General features: G+C 40.9%; 1 long non-coding RNA gene across 2 annotated transcripts; it reads left to right on the top strand.

Annotated features, from left to right (window-relative positions):
• LOC116964376 lies at nucleotides 1–13,004 on the top strand. Of its 2 annotated transcripts, XR_004408733.2 has the most exons (5): nucleotides 1–63; nucleotides 2,725–2,886; nucleotides 3,247–3,357; nucleotides 7,847–8,022; nucleotides 11,411–13,004. It is a non-coding gene; the product is annotated as an uncharacterized LOC116964376 (long non-coding RNA). The 2 variants fall into 2 exon arrangements; XR_004408732.2 differs by lacking the exon at nucleotides 7,847–8,022.
• Nucleotides 13,005–19,594: the final 6,590 nt, after the last annotated feature.

Here is a 19,594-nt window from a genome sequence, read left to right as displayed (position 1 = left end):
ACTCTTTCAGCTGAAACAAATGCTTCTGGGACTGTGGTTGCTGATAAAATTGAACAAGTTCTTGTGAGTACTCCAAACAAATGCTGTTAATTTAGATAAAGGTTGATTGTAGTAAGAAATAAACATTGGTGATCCAAGAAACATTATCTGGAGACCTATCTCATGTTGGTGATGAGAGATGGAAGACACCTGTGCTCATTGGAAGGGTTTTTGCAACACAGACAAAATACTGCAGCAGTGGAAATTGATTTTGAGTGAGGACCAACTTTTGTTAGGTGCACACCGGATGTCACAAATTAGATCTTTGGGTGATGGGTCTTTTCACAGCTGTCAAACTGTAGGATTTACACCACTGTTAAGCAACTCTATTCAATAGGCATTCAGATATGCTAAGATATGGATAAAGGGAGTGACATAGGCAGACAGGTGATGGGATGCCTGCCAGACAGGTAATGAGATCACCTTGGGCAGATTTTGTAGGCAGTTCTGTTCTGTTCTTCAGCTGTAGAGCCTAACACTTTTCTTGCAGCTCTGCTTGCTGTTTGGATTTCAGCCCAAAGTGCACTAGCTCTTCAGCATAATTCTGAATGATATGCAGTAAATAAAGAATCAGGTCACTTCTGACTTGGAAATAATCAAATCCACCACTGAAGAATAAGCTAGTACACTGATTTTCAGTCTGTGAGGATCTTGTCTATGGCTCAAAGGGAGGAGAGCAGCAGGGCTCTAGCTGGGAGGGACTGTTGCACTTTCCTAGCTAGTGCTGCTGTGAAAGTCCATAAGAGCCTCTAGGCTGTGTATCAGGTCCATCTTTATGACATTCAGATCCTGAACTGCTGCCTCAGACACACCTGGTGGATAAATACAGACCCGTATTTAGGGGTTTCCTTCCAGTCCCCTTCTTATTTCTCTGTGTGGTTTTGGCTGCCAGGCATTCCTTTAAAACAAGCCACCACAATAATATCTTATTGACTTAGTTTTATGGGAAAAGAAAGAGCTGTAATAACTTTTTATTGACATTGCTCTTCCAGAGAGACATAGAAATAAATCACCAGCCTGCAGGAGTCAGAATGCTCTCATGCTTTCTGGAATCAGAGTCCCTCAGTTTCCCAGTGTTGTGGTTTAACCCCAGCTGGTAACTAAGCCCCACACAGCTGCTTGCTCACTTCCCTCCAGTGGAATGGGGGAGAGAATCAGGAGGGTAAAACTGAGAAAACTTGTGGGTTGAGATAAACCCATCTCCAGGAAAACAGATCTCCATCATGCGTAATGGTTACTTGGGAAGACAGATGCTGTAACTCTGAATATCCTCCCCTTCCTCCTTCTTCCACAACTTTATATGCTGATCGTGACATCATAAAGTATGGAATATCCCCATGATCAGTTGGGGTCAGCTGTCCTGGCTTTGTCCCCTCCCGACTTCTTATGCATCCCCACCTTCCTCACTGGTGGAGCGGTGTGAGAAGCAATAACTAAAACATCCCTGTATTATCAACACAAATCCAAAATGTAGACCCATACTATGAAGAAAATTAACTCTATCCCAGCCAAAACCAGCATACCCAGCAGGACCTACCCAACATTTCTGGATATCTGCTGTCAAAAGACTTCTTCATCAAATGTAGTGGAAATGAGCCAAAAGAATGGAAAGTTTCTGGAGTTGTGACTGAGGATAGGACAGATCAATAGAGCTTGAGAGCTAAGTCTATCTCTATTGCAACAAAGAAGCTAAAAAAGGGTTAAGTCAGTATACTGATGCAATGAGGTATCCCATACAGAGAACATAAATCCAATGTGAAACTTCATCAAAGTTTTTTTGCAGTTGATCTTAGCTCTTTTCAGTGTGAATCCTGGAGGGAATAAAGGAGTTGAGGGAGCGAAGAACAGATAATATCTTTTGGGTATAAATCAGATAAAGAGAATGATTAACAAGTGTAGGATTTTGCTACAGTATTTTAAGAACTCTGTCAATAACCTCTCTCCCTCCTCCCCTTTCCAGTCTTGATTCAAAGGCCTAAAATTAGATAGCTGATTAAGGAGAGCTGCAGGGCAATCTAAATACAGCAATCTTGCTTGTAATGAGGAACATGGCTACAGTTCTGCAACGATGATGAACATCAGGGCCAGGGTGGCTGGATACTGAATGTTCTCTGTATTGAACTTCCCATGCAGCCATTATTTCTCAGCATTTCTGAATAGCTGAATCTGATTAGAGGAGCTCTCTGGGAAGGGAAGGCGCTGGGGATTGAACTGGGCAAGTTTTTTTTTCACAGGATGAAAGAGATTGAGCAGCTTTCTAGACTCTCTGACTTGTTTGCCAACAAAATGGGCTGCCTCATGCACATTTCTCCTTTTACTTCTCATCAGGAAATGTGTATCAATTCCACCCTGAAATGTTCACCTTGCCCTAACAAGCCTTTATTTACAGTCTTTTATGCTTAAAGACATATGTTATAGTTCTTTTTAAAGACTAATGGCCCATTTCTGTGCCAGATGAAGAGCTTTTATTAGCCAAAGAGTAAAGATATGTCCTGCATTTGAAAATCAGAGGTCCACCAGAGAGAAAACCTCCAAACCTCCTATAACAGCAAGAGGAAATAAAGTTCTAAACAATTTGAGTTGTTTTGTTTTGTTGTTTTTTTTTTTTGTTTTGGTTTGGTTTGGTTTTTTAATTAACATTATTGCATACCCCCCCCAAAAAACCCCTTTTTTTCTCATCTCTAGGCCAGCTACAGATCTACCCTTTCTCTTGTGAGCAGAAACCCCTCCTGACCAAGACTCTTTTTATGCCTCTGACACAGTTCAGTCATATCTGGCAAATCATTTAAGGAAAGGCCTAAGGACTCTCCTGGGATTTATGTCCCTAAAGGATGATTGAAAGGACAGGTAAGTGACAAAATATAGAGTTGAAATCCTTATAAGTATCCCTTTCAGCTGCTGCCTTAACATCACAGACTTTTTCTGCTTAGAGTTTGCAGTTCCTGAGAGAGGTTTCATGGCCCAAGCTGTCTTGGACAGATCAACCCGTTCTCATGTAAGCCAGAAAACTAACCTTCACCTGCCCACATTCCTGGCAGGGGGGCGCGGTCAGGAAGCTATTCCAAAACATAGTCTCATGATTATCTGAATAATGCTTAAAGAGGGACCTGTAGGGTTCTGCCACCCATGGGCTCAGCCCAGACTTTCTCTGCTCTGAGAATTAGACCCAAAGTATTTATCTTGTCTATTATATCTTATGTTTTGCAGTTTGTGGGGAGGAGCAGTTCCATCAACAGCACAAAAAGGACGAGAGAAAAAGCATATTCACAGCCTTTTCTGAGGGATGAGGACCCTGTGAGACTGAAAAATCATCTAAGGGTAAAGTATGTCAATGTAGGCTTGCTGCTGCCATTTGGTTTTTCAGTTTTTCCACTGTGCTTGGGACCTGCAGCAGGGGAAAGCCAAGAAAGAGATGCTCCTGGACATAAGTCTAACACAGCCAAACATCACAACTTGCAGGTAGACCACAAGCGAGAAGAAAGAAGATAACACCTAGGCTAAAAGATATCCCCTTTCCCCTTCTCATCTCTTGGAGGATACTTATGTCCACTTCAAATCCAAGGTTGAAAGCCATTCAAATCTCCACTTTCTCCTAAAGAAAGGGCATCTACTTTCTGAAGACCAGAACAGTGCTTTCAGACTCTAGGTGGCAGGAACACATTTTCCTTGTTCATGTGCTTCTCAGCACACCTGACTCTTCTGGTTACAGGAGTAAATGGGGAGAAGTTCTGTGAGATAAAGGGCTCAGTAAAGAGTAGTAGGAGGAAAAAAAATATATGAAAGAAATGGTGCTTCAGTTTAGTAGCTAGTGGGTTGTGTCCTTTTCACTCTTCTGTTACCAAAGGAAACAGAAGTAAAAAAAAATGAGGAAAAGAGAAGCTAGCAAAGAAGAAAGTTCACAGGTCTGTCAGTTCAGACTTAAAGCTTGAGGAACAAATTTAATATTCTGCACAATTGCTTCCTTCTTATTTCTTCTTGCTGCAGTTGCTTCTCCACTTGCTAATTCATCTTAATTATAGAATATTTGGACAGCTCAGAGCAAAGTTCTTTGTTGACAGTGCTTGAACAAGAGAAGGTATTCAGGCTCATGAATAGGCGCTGTGCTGAGAAAGTCTAATTGGCTTGTTATGATCGACAATGGCACAGATCACACAAGTGAGGCTGGTGGTGTGCCTAGATTTTGTACAGTTTTCCTCGATCTTTCTGTTCTCTAGTGGGTTCTGCTACCCTCCTACCCTCTCTGCCTCCCTGCATCTTGCTTTTCCACAGGGTGAAGCAACAGACTGAGGAAAAAGGAGCTTCAAGTTGAGGGTTTCAATGAGATGTTTAGAAATCAACAGAAGATGTCTTATTTCTGAACAAACCCATATGCAGATCTGCTCGATTTTAGAAGTAGAGTATTAACAGTAATATTAATAATATTAATATTAATAGTATTAGTGGTTTGATTGCTGTAGAAATATGGTCTCAAGTAAGTTGAATTTAATGACTGGATAACTTACTGATTTTCACCTTGGAGCCTCAAAAAATACTGGAGGGCCAAACAGGGGCTCAGGCTCAGATCACTATTGATACAGAACTGAGAATCAGAATAAGCCAATGTTAAGGGAGTGTGAGGGCTTCTCTGCATTTATTTCAGTGGATTTTGTGCCCCTTTGCTGGTGAAGATGTTCTCTGCACAGCACAGAGATGCCGTCCGCTCTGGGCTTGCCCATTTTCCTTGGAGTCACGTGGTTACCCCACAGTGAAGTGTGAAATACTCTATTTTAAGGAGGTTATTATCTCCCAGGACAACCAAAGTGAGATTGCCACTCTCCTTGGAAATAAGCAGTGGTGCTTGAATACCAGGCTATTCTAATACATCTCTGTCCTGCTGGGAGTGACCTTCCAGAAACTTCTTTTCTCTACAAGACATCTCACCCCCAAAGCCATCCCATTTTCTGCTGCCTATCTATGCAGACCAGGAAGGAGGTTTTATTTAGGTAGCTCTGTTGCACTTAAAGCCAATTACTTTTTTGTGCAGAGAACACAGGGTGGTCTATTTCAGCATAAGAGGATGTATCTGGATGGTTTTGAATGGTAGAAAACAAATGACATAGTTTAGTAAAGAGAAGAAAATTTCAGGGATAAGTGGTCTAAAACAGAGCCTGCTGCTTTATGTGGTAATGTGGAAAAGTTTGTATACCACTCTCCAGCTCTTCCCCAGGATATTTTTTGCTTGTATAAGGTGAAAGATTTATGCATTTTTCAGTCATGACAAACCTGAGTCACACATGAAATGGAGTTCACTCTTTGCAGTGTTCCACTCTGCTGCTTCCCATTTCTACAATGGGTTATGCATCTGGTTGGTTATGCTCCTCAGCATTCCTAGCCATGCTCAGAGCAGGTAGCGTGAGACCTAGTAACTCATGTGGGATTCACCAGGACTGGCTTTTTCTAGTGTTTGGACCCACACAACCATCCCCTCCTAGTCATCAAGACATGCCCTTGATAAAAAGTGAACAGGAACAGAAGGTAGCCTACTTACTGCTCTGCTACTTAGATAAGATGTTGTTAATATTAATGTCTTTATCACTGAAATTGCAATTTTATTTTAGCAAACACAAAATCAGAAGCACCCAAAGGTCCAAAACTCACTGAAAGTCTAAGGAAGTTGAGCCACTTAAGGATCCCCTTGAAATACCAGCCAATGAAATTGGAAAGCAGTGCTATTAAATTGGCCAGTCTCTTTTAGCACTGCCAAAGCATACTGTTACTTGCAGTGGATGGAAAAGTGGCTGGAAAAACATTTCTAGGACATAATTTCCTCCAAGGAGTACCAACTTCTGTAATAAAATATGCAGGACGTCACCTCACCCAGATCCATCCTTACAGCAGAATCAGGTTTACCTGAACTGCTCCTGAGAGATGTTAGTCTATTCAGGGCCTTGCCATCTTTTTCCTGATGTCTCACTTAAATTCTCATTTCTTGCTTTTAAGCCAATACCTTCTTCTATCCACAGTGGACACGCATTTATTTATTTATGATTCACTCTGCAGCTACCTTCAGCACATGTGAAATCTGTTATTCTAATTCCTCTCTTTTTCAATCATTAGACTTAAACCAGTAAATTTCTTTCAGTCTTTCCAAACAAGGTCATATTTTATAAATATCTAGTGATCCTTGTTGTGCTGATAATTATCTTTAAGTTAGGTTACATCTTTCTCAAAGAACAGTTTCCAAATCTGGGTGCATCAATGCAGCAGGGCAGAGAAGGAACATTTTACACATCTGTCCTACATCAATCCTGTTAATACACCCAGTTTGGTGTTTGCATTTGTGTAACCACACAACAGGATCCTAGGGCTCCACAGAGGTCTTTAAAATGTTGAGAACCAGGAATAAATACAGTATGCAGTATTTTTTTTATTGTATGTTTTCACTGTCTTTTTTTTTTTTTTCTTTTTTTTTTTTAAATCCCGGAGTGAATAAAAGGGTGGCATAACTTTTTAGCTCATAATGATCATATTCCCATAGGAGACTGTGAGAGAGACACAATTTTAAGTCTGGTTCAAACATATCTTAACTCTAGACCCAGCAGTAATCATACAGCAATCAGTGAAGTTTCCAAGACTAAGCATGTGTTTGAATGTTTTGCTAAACTAGGATGTTCATGCAAGGGAATACAAAATGATGTCTCTAATACATTTTAGCTGGTGACATCTTAACAGAAAATTCTGTAGCAGAATTTTGTGTGTGTGTACACACACTTGTTTGTGTGTATAATGCAAAGGAGGTTTAAGAGATCAATACTATATGAAATAAGATCAGTATAGATTATTAAGTATCAAAATAGTACCTAACAAGAATAGAATATTTGAAAATATTATTATGTGTTGGAAATGGACATTACCTTGTAAAGGACTTTAAACTTTCTCTTATGTGTCCCTTTCCATACTCAACCCAAGTTGCGAATTGTCTGTCTGCAAGCTTGAGGGCAGCCAACAGTATTGCCACCAAAGGTTTGTGTGCAGGCATACAAATACATGGGAACTCTGTAATAAATTAGTAAAATACATGCATAGATATGAATATAAATATGTGTAAATACATATATGTATATGAAATCTTCTTATAGGTAGCAACAAGTTTCTATACATACTATTTTTCCACTAATATTTAGACATGATATAGAGCAGCAGGTGGGCTGACTATGAAAAGGTGTCAATAGGAGAATTACAACATGCAATGTAATAGCCATTTTTTCTGTTTTCCATTTTATAATAACTAAATATTATCATCTTGTTAGCATTATCTCAGTAACAAATAAGTGATACTGTTGCTTTGTATGCTACTCTTCTCATAAACCTCAGTTGCAGGATACAATTGCAGGTCACTATCAGGGCAGACCATCAAAGAAAGATTTTAATGACATTTATAAAGTTCTGGAGGGATTGGATTCAGCTGTTCCTGGGATAAGAGCTGCCCTTGACTATACAACAGTTTGCACCAGCTTGAGATGAATGAAAGAATAGAGGTAAGGAAGAGAACAAGGAGAGGAAATGTCTGCAGAAGGAAAATATATATAATCAGTTTTTGCTGAGACAGGTGGGAAGCCCAATAAAGGCTGTGTTATCTGAACCGCAGATGGTCTATGTGAGACTGCAGAAAGAGGGAGGATGAGTGACCTTTGGAAAACCCTGGTGAATGCAGTGGCTCAGTAACAGCTCCCTTTCACCAGATTGTCTCAAGAACATTTTCCTACCTTGCCTTTTCTTTTCTTTGAAGTGAGACACTGTCAGGATCACTTGTATTTTTTGTTTTCAGCTGTCACCCAGTCCCACTGCAGTCAGAATTGAATTTGTCAGCCCTGTCATGGAGGTGCAGCAACTGAAATAACTGCAGATAAGAAAGGATTTGAGTGCTGAGGCAAACAGCTACTGTCTGGATGGGCTCTCCTGAGAAACAGCGTTCAACTACAGCCAGAAGGAATTAGGAAGCTAGTGAGTACGATGGGCTATTTTCCCAGGAAAATGTATCTTCCTTGTTGGGCTTGGTTTGTGGCAGTGGGGATGGATGGATGGATGGATGGTGCTGTATGCACCTTTCCTTGGTCCAGCCCCATGACACAGCTCAGCCAGCATCATGGTGGTGGGAACTACCTGCTGTAATGGCTGCCTCACCATCCTGCCCCACTGGGGTGGGTTACTCTGCGCCGCAGCTTGAGGGATCATTACAGTCCCCTCTTAGCTCCCTTAGAACATGTACCTCCAAGTCTGGGCTGTAAAACTGGAAGGAGAGCTCAAGCCGTGTACCCTGTTCATTCCAGTGTCTCTCTGGGGAAACCACTATAAAAACAGTCGGCTTAGGTTAGGACACCATGAGTAATTTACAGTGGAAATTTCTGTGTGCTAAAACCTCTTTGGTAGCAGACTTTGGACATGGTCTTACAATGGGAAAATGTTCAAATGCAGAGGTCAAACCTGCAGGTCAGGCTTTCAGGGAAGATGGCCTCAATAGCTGAAGAAGCTTCTCTGCTGTGAACATCCATATTTATTTATTTATTTATCTATTTATTTATCTGTTTATTTATTTATTTATTTGCTGTAACATTTCTGGAGGCTGGAAGCTCAGCAGAAACCTCACAACTACCTTTTCTCATTTGAAACCCCTACAGGGCCAAATAGCAGCCCTGAGCATGGTTGGCAGAAGGATAAATTGCAGTGAGAAGGACACACACCTCCTGTCCTCCCTATCAGCCTGAGATTCTGTATCAATAATTTACAATTCTGCCATTTATTAACAGCAAAACTTAGTGAGATGTTTATTAAAGCTTTTTGTAGAGAAATGGCATAGTTGTTTTGAATGCCATTGCTGAAGTAAGGAAATGGGAGCAGGTAGCAAAACAACACCCTCAATATATTTATGGCATGACTTGCTAAGGAGGAGCATCCCCAACTTTATGGCTTTTGGAATAGCAACAGCTGCTCCAACTGACCTGCAGATGTTGGCCTCTCAGGGTGGACCCACTGGCCACCTGCTCCGAGTTCCTTTTGCCAGGACCTGATTTGAAACAGAGGAACTCATGGCTCTGGTGGGATGGAGGCTTTCTCCTGATGGACACCTGATCAAATCCAGATCATCAGGGAGTGATCAGAAATTATTCATGCTGCTCTCCCCTCAGATGGGTGCAACACTGGAAGAAACACTGCTGATATTACCTACAGGTAACTATGGAGCAGGGGAAGCAAGCAGGGACTCATCTGCCAGTCCTCTTTTTCCTCCAGAGCAGCAGTGCTGAGACAGGTCTGTGGGAAGGAGACTGCTCTCCTCCTACTCCTTCACCATCACTGCTTTAGAGCTCTGCAGCTGAGGCTCAAAAAGTGCCTTACAAATGAGTAGCTGTGAGGACTTGCAAACACAGCTGAGACATTCCTTAAAAGCTTTGCTGCAACAGTTTTTTATCCTGAAGATTTTTGCGGATGCAACTGTCCTTTGCTGGTGGATAGGCCAGGATACAACACTGGTTAAACTTTCTGAAGACATAGGAGTTGTTCTGGTTACCTCCTCTGAATGTAATTTAACAAGATGCAAAAAGATTTAATAAACCATATGTGTATGAGTGTGTCTGAAACAGCAAAAAAAAAAAAAAAAGTTTTCCAAGACCCATTTGGTGAAAGCAGGGCACTTGAGCTGTATCTCACAGATTATAAACTTGTTATACATTTACTATTTTCCCTCTGGAACGAGCCCAGCTCTGTGAATCTCACACTGTGCAGAGCATCCCATTATGAACTGTGTGAAACCAGCAAAACAAAACTGTCTTCTTTTTTTTTTTTTTTTTTTTTTTTTTAATACCTTTCTGAATCTTGTTAGCCATGAAATGCCTCACATTTGCTGCATGCTGTGGCAATAAATACAGAATGAAGTGAAAGAGGATGTGGATTATTAAACTACACTCCTTAATAGATTTGATTGCATCTAATGCTTAAATCATGCAGCATTGCTGAGACATGAACAGCACTTCTTGATACAGCAGAGCCCTTTAAATTGAAGGCCTGATGAAGAAAAAGTCCCTCTATGGTTATACATATTCAATGTATGATAGCATAATGCCCTATTATAATGGTAGGACACACATCTTCCATCTATGGAACTGTGATTACCATCCCGGACTGAACTGAAGTGGTCTTCATAATTTGGACGTCACTTGCTCCTGCTGTGTTTTTCTGCTTTTAAATTAGAGGCATTTGTTGCAAATTTCTCCCATTTTTGCTGTCAGAATCCTCACATCAGAAGAGTGGCTAATTGACAATAGAACTGATCTAAAAAAAAATTTAAAATTGTCATTGAAGAAACCAGAAAATGTTTACAATTTTGGTTTAGATACAAAATTATTATAATATTTTAAAAAATTGGTTATAATTGTTAAACATTTTTTCTGAAATAAATCTGCAGGGGGGGGGTGGGTAATGACATGAATAATTGTCTTTAGAAATAGCACAGGTAGTGTCTTAGCACTCTAGGTTAAAACTCAAGTGGGGAAGGACTGCCAGGTCTATGGGCTGCTTACCTGAACTGTTAACTCCTGGGAGGGTTCACGTGATGCAGGGAGCTTTTACAGATGGGACAAAGACCTGGTGGGAAGGTCCACTCCCTGTAAACCCTGCAGATCTTCCCCTTGCCACTCCCACTCCACAGCAGAGAACGGGCTGCTCCAGACCTTGCTAGCCTAGCACGAGGTGCAGCACCAGGTCTAGTGATGGTGCACAGTGCCAACCCCGCCATTTCATCTGGTCCTGCTCATTTCCATCTTCCCTGAGCCAACGGCTGGGTGGCCTCTGACATGCTGCTGCTCTGGGTGCTCCTAAGGTCTTGCCCCACTACCTCCTTCCCCTTCATCAAAGCACATTCTTGTTTCCTTGCTGCATCTGTCCTTCCTTTCCCTTCCTCCTTTATTGCACCTGCTTGTGCCAGGGCTGCTTTCTTTGGGACAATGGATTGCTGAGTTGACTGTTATTATAACTGCATGTCTAGCACAGTTTTGTGTTAGCATGGTGCTATGGACAATGTGACAAACCCGCCTCCTTGGTGCCACTGTCTCTGGGGTCTCTCTGGGTTGTACTCCATGTTGTGGTGTAAACTGGCCTTCAAGATAACAACAGAAAGTCTTGGGGTTCTGGTTATAAACTTCTTGTAATCACCAGATGCTTCATTTTTAGTTGTTCAATTCCCCCTCTTTCACTGATATTTTTATGACTATTTATATACTTTCTGGAGAAAAAAAATAAACTCAGTAGTATATTTTTCCTATATTTTTTTTTATTAAGCCACTATTGAATTAAGGTATATTTATTTTTATTAACAGTTATTTTTACTGTTCTTTTCCAGAACACAAGAGGCACGAATAAGTAAGACTGTACCTCAGCCCATGACTGTATGTGCAAGTGTCACTGCTGCACGGAGATCCTTCTCTTGCTCTCCTCCTTGCTGTGTGTCACCTTCACACCACCACTACCGGTTCTCAATCACTCCCTTGACAGAGGTCAAAGAGTACCTGCAAAGTCTTAAGTCTTCTTGATGACAGTCAAGGGGCTGCTGGAGCACTTGAGACAGGCTTCCTCTCCCTTCCTCAGCCTTCACAAAGAAAGCTTCTTTTTCCTGACCTTGAGGCACTTAATATTTCTTTAGTGCTGTTAGCAATGGTGTCAGTGGCAAGTTGTTGTGACTTGGTCAGCGTGAATTTGTCTGGTCTTATGTCTTCATAGACTTTCATCATAGGAAAATCTAAATGTAATTTACAATGTGATTCCCTCACCTTTACCAAATCTACAATGGAGGTAAACTGGAATAGATCCTAAATTTGGAAGTCCCTGTGTTGCTAGGCTCTAGCTCACAGCAATGTACTTAATATACGAGATTAACAGTTAAAATGCTCTGTGACATACTTATCAAAAAACCTTGGGTAACTCATTTATTTTTTCTTTGCTTCCACTTACCACTTACAAAATGGACATCACGCTCTTCCTTCTTCCTGAATAATTCACAAGGCTTTTATGATTGTTCTCTACACTATTTATATGCTGTTCACTTTCTATGTAATTTACAGGTTCTTTGGGACTGGGACTACCTGGGATCTCTCATACAGTATCTTTGTAAATGAAATGGCAAACTGTCTCTCTTAATTGTTGTGCAGCACCACCTGATTTATCCTTCTGATTAAGGAAAAAAGTAATATGAACATTTAAAGAAGATTATTTTCTAAAAATTGGAGTGTATTTGGCATCAAGACAATCTCCATCTGCAGCTATGATGTCCCACCAGGAATGGAGAGTTTAGAGAACTGTGGGCCTGAGACATCCCACTCCATCTCCATGTCAGATAGGTAATAGACCTTGCAGTCCAGTCACTTTGTTTGTATTGCTCTGGAAAAGTGACCTCTGGCATTTTGAAAAACAGCAAGTGCGATACCCCATTCCCAACATTAGGCAACATGGCTGTGTCATACATGTGGCATATCTACTCCATACATGAAGGCAGTGCACTCCAGCCACATCTAAGACCTATCTTGCCAATTGAAGGCTACGTGGCAGCTCAATCTGACTATGAAGGTTGCCTGAGGGCTACCTTTAGCATGCAATGAAGATGGCCCAATAGCCACACAACACCCCAGAGCATCCTGAGCACACCTGCATGGAAATTATCTCCAACTATCTCCATTTGTATGAATCCTATCCACAGCTCTTCTGAGAGGTGCACTGTCCTACCATCAAATGGTTATTTCTCAATAATTTGGGTGGTTCTTGCCTTGGCATGAAGAGAGACATTCACATTTCATCTGGGCAGAAAATCTATATTCTGTATTATTCTTGTGTTAATAATACAGAGGGCTAAATCAAAGGTGAATTGATTTCCTGAAGCTGAACAGACTTTTGGTGTTAGCATAGATACAGCCACAGTCAAAGAGCAGACCTTTCAATTTAGTTATTCTGCTGTCAATGTAAATAAAATTGCTCATGAAGCAAATTGCAGCCAGTTATTTTTTGCACTCAGAACCATTATGTTCTTTGGAAATGATCATTTATGTTAGACAGTGGATTATGTTTCTATGAAAGTGTGTAAGGCAAATGCAAAGCACAATTTACCTTGAAGGTCAGCTGAATATTACAATTGGCACTTACAGGTCATTATTATGCAGCTAAAATGATCCCAGGGAAAGGAGTGATATTTGTGAAATGATACAAAACCAGAGATTCTTGATTAGTTGATAGGAACCAAGAGAAAAAGCCACATGGGCTGTTAAGCCATATGACTGTGGAGGGCTGGAGGTACTGTTTCAGCATAATTATCTGGCTTGTGTGGGCAATGCATGGGTGTGGGAAAACATCCCTGTATGGACATTGCAAGGAGAGGGAAAGGTAGTCCCTTTGGTGCCTCATGTCAAGAGAAGGACTTAACTCCAATTTATGTACCATTAAAGGTGGGGATTTAGTAGGCAGAGCAGGAAAGTAATCCTGGGAAGAGAGATGGCTGTGTTGGTAGAGCAGAGGACCCATCTGAATAGTTCTGTACATGTTTTTGTGAGCAAAGTTACTTTTGCTTAAGGAAAATGATTAGCTATCTACCCTGAGGCATGGCCTGTTTTTCTGCCTCCTAGGGAGACGAATGGGTTACAGCAAACTACAGCCAAAAAGCTGGAGGTTACACTGCTGTGAAATACTGTAATTCTGCACAGGTACAGTCTTTGTGCTGGTGCTCATGGCTGCATAAAAGTCCAGTCACTAAAGTGCTCTGTAGCTTTGAGTACACAGAGCAACAAGAACTGGGTTACTGTGCCTCCCCATTTCTCTAGGAGGCAGCCTGAGACCCAGCTGATGCACACAGTCCATCCTGTGTATCCTGGCAGTAGGGTGTCCTTGAAGTGCGGTTGTCCTTGATGGAAGGTCCCTGATCTGCACAGCCTGCATGATCCCAATCACACAACATTGCTGGAGAGACAGAGGGGATATTTGGAGGTTGCCAAACAAGTACCCCACAGCGGGACAGACCCCATCCACATGACAGTGCAGTTGCACCCAGAGCACACCCTGACATGCCAGGCTCCTCTTAGGTTCATAAACTGGGTCACTCAAAACTAATGCTCACCATTCCTTTCATGTATCTGGCTGGCAGGGAAAAGAGAGCAAAGCCTTGCACTCCTGGGGCGAATTCCCAGACAACTGATGTTGGAATGAAGAAGCTCTCAAAAGAGAGGATGTCACTCCTATCAAGAGTGAACACATAGAAAAGCATGCACACCAGCAGTTCTGCTAAGATCTGCCTCTCGATGTGGGCACAGGAACCCATCCCCTGCACAACTGGCTCATGTAGCTGTCACTCACTGGGTGTGCCATACTCTGCCATGACAGCCAGGCTCCAACAGGTTCAAGGATGATTTTCAATATTTATTTGAGATCTACAGGGGCATTCTGTTCAGCAAAAATATCTCTCTTAAAAGTACTTTGCTACTTTGGAGAGGAAGGAAAACTCCAGCAGTCGTGCCTCTACTGTCATTGACTAATTACAAACTGCCTTGTACAACCTATAAAGTCCTATAGGCAGCTGTTTTGTGCCTTTACAGAGAGCAAAGATAGTCCTGAGAGCTCTGAAATGGTGACTACTAATCCTAGTGTAGACACCTCCAGAAAATGGGAAATAGAGGACCTGGCTGTCAGAAAGAATCATCTGGAAGACATGTCCTAGTGCCTCTTCCAGACTAATTGGATGAGATACTGCAATCATTTCCAGCACAGGTCTGGTGTTTGATGGAAATAGCACAGTCATGACCTTGCAGTATTGGTGGTCCATGCTAATGGTTCATGGGAGAGAAAAGGGACTATTAGTAACACCTTGATGTATAAAACTGGCTTCTTTTACTTCCAAACTTACAGCAGGAAGCAGGATGGGAATTACTTTAAAACACTGCTGGATACAGAAATAATAAAAAAAAACCTGAGTAGATTATAAGTGAATGTTTTGTTTTTTTTTTTTTTTTTTTTTTAACGATGCTGTCCCCTGTGAAATATAGATCTCTCACCTCTGTCAAAAGTTTCCTCTTTCTGCCTGTTAACATCAGACAATCAATCTCGTCCCATCAGCTTCAACAGTATGCAACTCTCTCAGCTAGCTGGGAAAAGACTTCTTTTTTTATTTCCTCTTTAATTAAGCTCTGCAGCATGCTGTTTTACTTGCAAGGCTCAAAGATGTATGGACATTGCTCCAAACAAACCATTGGAGAGAAGGGCATTAAAGATAGCTCGCTCTAACACTAAGTGGTCCAAAGCCACAGATAAACTAATGCACAGGCAACAACATCAGCAACAAAAGGAGGTAATGATATGCAATTACTGGATTTGCAAATACTCTGCTGGGATTGGGGTATCTAAACACACTATGCCAGACTGCCGAAATACACAAAACATTTTTTTACAATTGCAAAGCAAGAGGGGACTTAGTAGCAACACACATGGCACGGTAGGTCCTTTGATTAGTGTGAATGCTTCTGTCAAACTAGTAAAAGACAGGAACAGAGAAATGCTTCCCATCTAGTTTTACTACTGGCTGTATCGTTCCTATAATGTAGTCAGAAGTGATTTTAAACAGTTGTTAACAGGTAGAGGTTGGACCATTAAAGTACACATTTATCAGGCACCTGCCTCATGATAACCCAGGTCTCTACAGATCTGAATTCATCCCTAAACATTTCCTTAATTGTCTGCCATCCATGCCCAGACCATTATCTTGCTCTTGTTGCTCAAAGGTTTCTGTGCCCCATTACTGCCTGTTAATGACTGTCTGTTCAGCTGTGACTGGTTGCCCTATGTCAAACACTTCAGGTTATCCTTGAAATACTTCTACTTTCTGTGCTCTGTTGTTCTGTCCAGGCACTGCCTGGGCATTCATCTGTTGGCACTACAAGTCATAAATTTACCCCTGCATTTGCATTATCATTAGAAAAACTGGTAGACATAACTACCCACCAAGACTTCACAGCATTATCTGTATTTAGACACTGAGACATTGTTGGTGGGGTAAGTAAGGCTACAGAATTATAAAATGAAGAAGAGGTCAAATATGTAATGCAATGTGTTTGGCCTTCCTGACCCCATGCCCTGGGTCATTTATTATTTCTCCCATTGCAGTGCTTAGAGACTCTAGTGACACATAAGATGCTGTACATCAACACAGAAAGGCAGATACCATTGCCATCTAAGTAGGCAAGCAAACAATCCTACGTATGTCAGAGCTCAGGACCTGGGTCCCTGGCTGTTTCTCACTCAGGTTCTTCTCTATTCATAATATATCTGAGCTGAAGATTCTATACTTTCCTCATAAGAACACATGGGGTCTTCTACCTAACTGCCTGTTTTCATTCCTCTAGAAATGTGGTGTCCCTGAGACCTTTATCCTTTGGTTGAAACTGCTGAAAAAATAAAATAAAAAAAATCTGATGTATAAGGTCTGAATCACATGGAGTGACTGCACTGATACTAGAATACCAGGCTAAACAACAGGGAAGAAATTACTATTGTAATCCTTGCTTTTCTGGTGAGGAATGTAAGCAAACAGCAATGCAGTAAAGTACTATATAAGGGTTTGAATTATAAAAAGCAGCTTGCCCTGTGAATTTTCATGTTATTGGGCTGTTTATGAAAATCTTTTTGCACCAGAAAGTATCTGGTGGCTTCAGATTAGATTAAACATACCTGTTAGGAATAAAGCAGAGGGGATTCTGATAAAAAGACCAAAGGCATAACCCATAAATCAAGAAGCGAAACAAAAATGGAACCTGCTGCTGATGGAATTTCCATTGATTTATTTGAACAGCCCCAGTATGAATAATAACTTAATCTGTCCCAAGACTCTTTCCCCAAAGCACACTGATTTACAGCAGCCATCCATCTCTTTTCATAATTAGCAAGCCCTGACAGTATTTATTCTTCTCTGCCCACCTTCATTACCATTAAAATTTAGACTTCCTCCCTGCTCTGGAGCAGCCAGCATTCATGCTGTTTGGTGCACTGGGATTACTCAACAGCTTGATTTGTGGAGGTGTTTTCTTATACCTTACCTCCTTTGCACTGGCAGGTAGAGTCTGCTGCTTGCAGGGGGAAACTTTTCTAGGAATGCAGCAGAAATCAACACAGCTTTAGTACTGAGTAGCAAAAAAAGAAATGGGGTTATAATGCTGAAAGTCAAGGCACGGAGCAACCCTCAAATGCTCAACAGAAACAAAGGGAATCAAGATGGCCAAAGGATCAGTTAACAGAGTAAGTCAGGCTCCTTTGTTATAGGTTAATTTCTTCAATCTCAGGTTCATTTCTGGTCTAAGTTTTAGGGAACCCATGTTGTCTAATATAGAATAGAAACAGATGACAAATTTATTTGAAGCATAAATTAAGAGGTGTCCTTTAAATTCGGAAATATTTCTTAAATAGCTGAATGTAAGATCAGAAGATGATTTTCTGTGTCAGCATTATTACATTGATGACACAACATTATATCACTGGATAATTTGATCCTAGAGTCAATTTGGTAAAGAGAAAACAACTCCTTGTTCTTGGACAGACTGCTTTTCCAGAATGTTAGATGGGTCTGAAGTTTCATAACTAACCTAATTATATGCGTATGGCTTATTAATATGGTAAATCAAGAGATGGTGTTAGGCATTTAACTGGCATATAATACTGATGTGAAATTAATTAAATAATCATTAGCAGATGTATTTATGTGACCATTTCTGGTTATGAACTAAAATTTATTTAAGTTGCTTATGGCAGCATGTAAAATAATCTCTGAACAGTTTTATTGGAGATACAAATAGAACCTCATGTTTTAATCAGTTATTTTGGGGTTCAGAGCTACCTCTTTCTGTCTGTAGAGTGTCATTTGTTGAGCATGGGACTTACAGAAGATGGACAAACCCGACTTCAGTTGCTCAGATCTTTCTGGGTAAAACACTTTGCTCATTTTTCTCTCTCTTTATAGGAACTGTTAGAAGGTGACAGAGTGACCAAAGGAGGTATCCCAGAGGATACACACTAAATCCATTCAAAAGTGCAAACTATAGTCTCCTTTTTTGTAAGTCAGAAGGACCAAAGTCAAATACATCATTTATTGCAAATTCTTCTTTCTGCTTGAATAACTGTGTCCATTTTCTGGATATGGAGACAGAATTGAGAGGCAAAAATGAAGTACCTTTCTCTCCTTGTGAGCACGCAGCTGACATGATGATGAAATTTCACTTTCTTTTCCCTGATTGTCCACCTTAATCACAGGCCCATACATTCCAGCTTCATTGAGAAGCTGATTGCTCATGAATGTCACCCAGCCCCTGAGTCTCCTACACAGTATCTGTGCTTATTTAGATAAACAAATATTGCTGAGAGCAGCACAATGAATGAAACTTTATTTGCACAGCTTTGTGACTTGTGACTGAGCCTGCTGATATCTAGGAAAGGACATGTTCATCTTGCTGAGTCTGGGCCTTCAGACTGATAGTAGAAGTCCATAAACCCTGTTTTCCTAGACAAAATATGTTATAATGATGCCTTACAGGCAAATCAAAGAGTATCAAAACAGAAAGCCTCCTTTTGTTCATCCTGTCTCAGGTAATCATATTCCAGTCTTTTTGGTTACCTTTATTATAACAAACCCCACTGAGACCCTAAGAGGGACACCTCCACAGCACAGATTGCTGTCAAGTTTTTTATAGGTCTAAGTGTGTCTGCTGGTTTGTCTAGTTCTTCAGCACAAGAATGATTTTCAGTGTCACTGCTCTTTATTTTTATTTCTGATCTAGTTTAACACCACAGGTCTTAACATCCTATCTTAAACATCACTTAGATCCCTTATCTCATTATTCTACCATACTTCTCTCTTTAGTTGTGTTTACCAGGAGAATTGAACTAGATTGAACTTGCTGATTTTTGGTTGTAGGTTGAGACCTTTGCTATTTTGCACATAGTCTTGATAAGGGAACTCAGAGAAAGCTGTTAAGAAATAGTTTATATCAATGGTCAATGTCCTTTATAGTACTGCCTCTGAAAAACCTCTTCATTCAATTGCCCTGTCAGGCAGCAATAACTGCCTCTACTGATTTGTGGCAAAGCCAACAGAAAGAATGAGTATTTCCTTACCTTTGGTGTGTGTGAAGGGAATTTCTAAATGGCTGCAGGGAACACCTTTTCTTGAGGAAGTGCTATTTTACCCACCAGGAATTACAGAAAAGGTGTGTGTGTAAAGAAAGGCCCCTCCTTGAAGACTGCTCTTTGCAAACATGGTCCTTACAACAGCAGAGAAAAAGAGTACTGGGGAAGGATGGACCTTTGCAGTGGCACACAGATCAGCTGAAAGGAGAAATGATAAATGAGGGATGCAGAGGGACACAATGCAACAACAGCAGACTGAAGTACCCACAATCATCCACTGTTCAGAAAGCCAACATCTGGGCCTAAATGAACAGTGCATTTGCCTTACCCTTGAATTTCCTGTTTTGTTTTTTTTTTTTTTGTTTTTTTTTTTTTTTTGCAACTT

This window comes from Tyto alba, unplaced genomic scaffold, assembly GCF_018691265.1.
Source record: "Tyto alba isolate M040663 unplaced genomic scaffold, T.alba_DEE_v4.0 Super-Scaffold_7, whole genome shotgun sequence".
Classification (NCBI taxonomy): domain Eukaryota; kingdom Metazoa; phylum Chordata; class Aves; order Strigiformes; family Tytonidae; genus Tyto; species Tyto alba.
The sequence above is the reverse complement of the archived record's forward strand: the minus strand, read 5'-3'. Positions and strand labels throughout refer to the sequence as shown.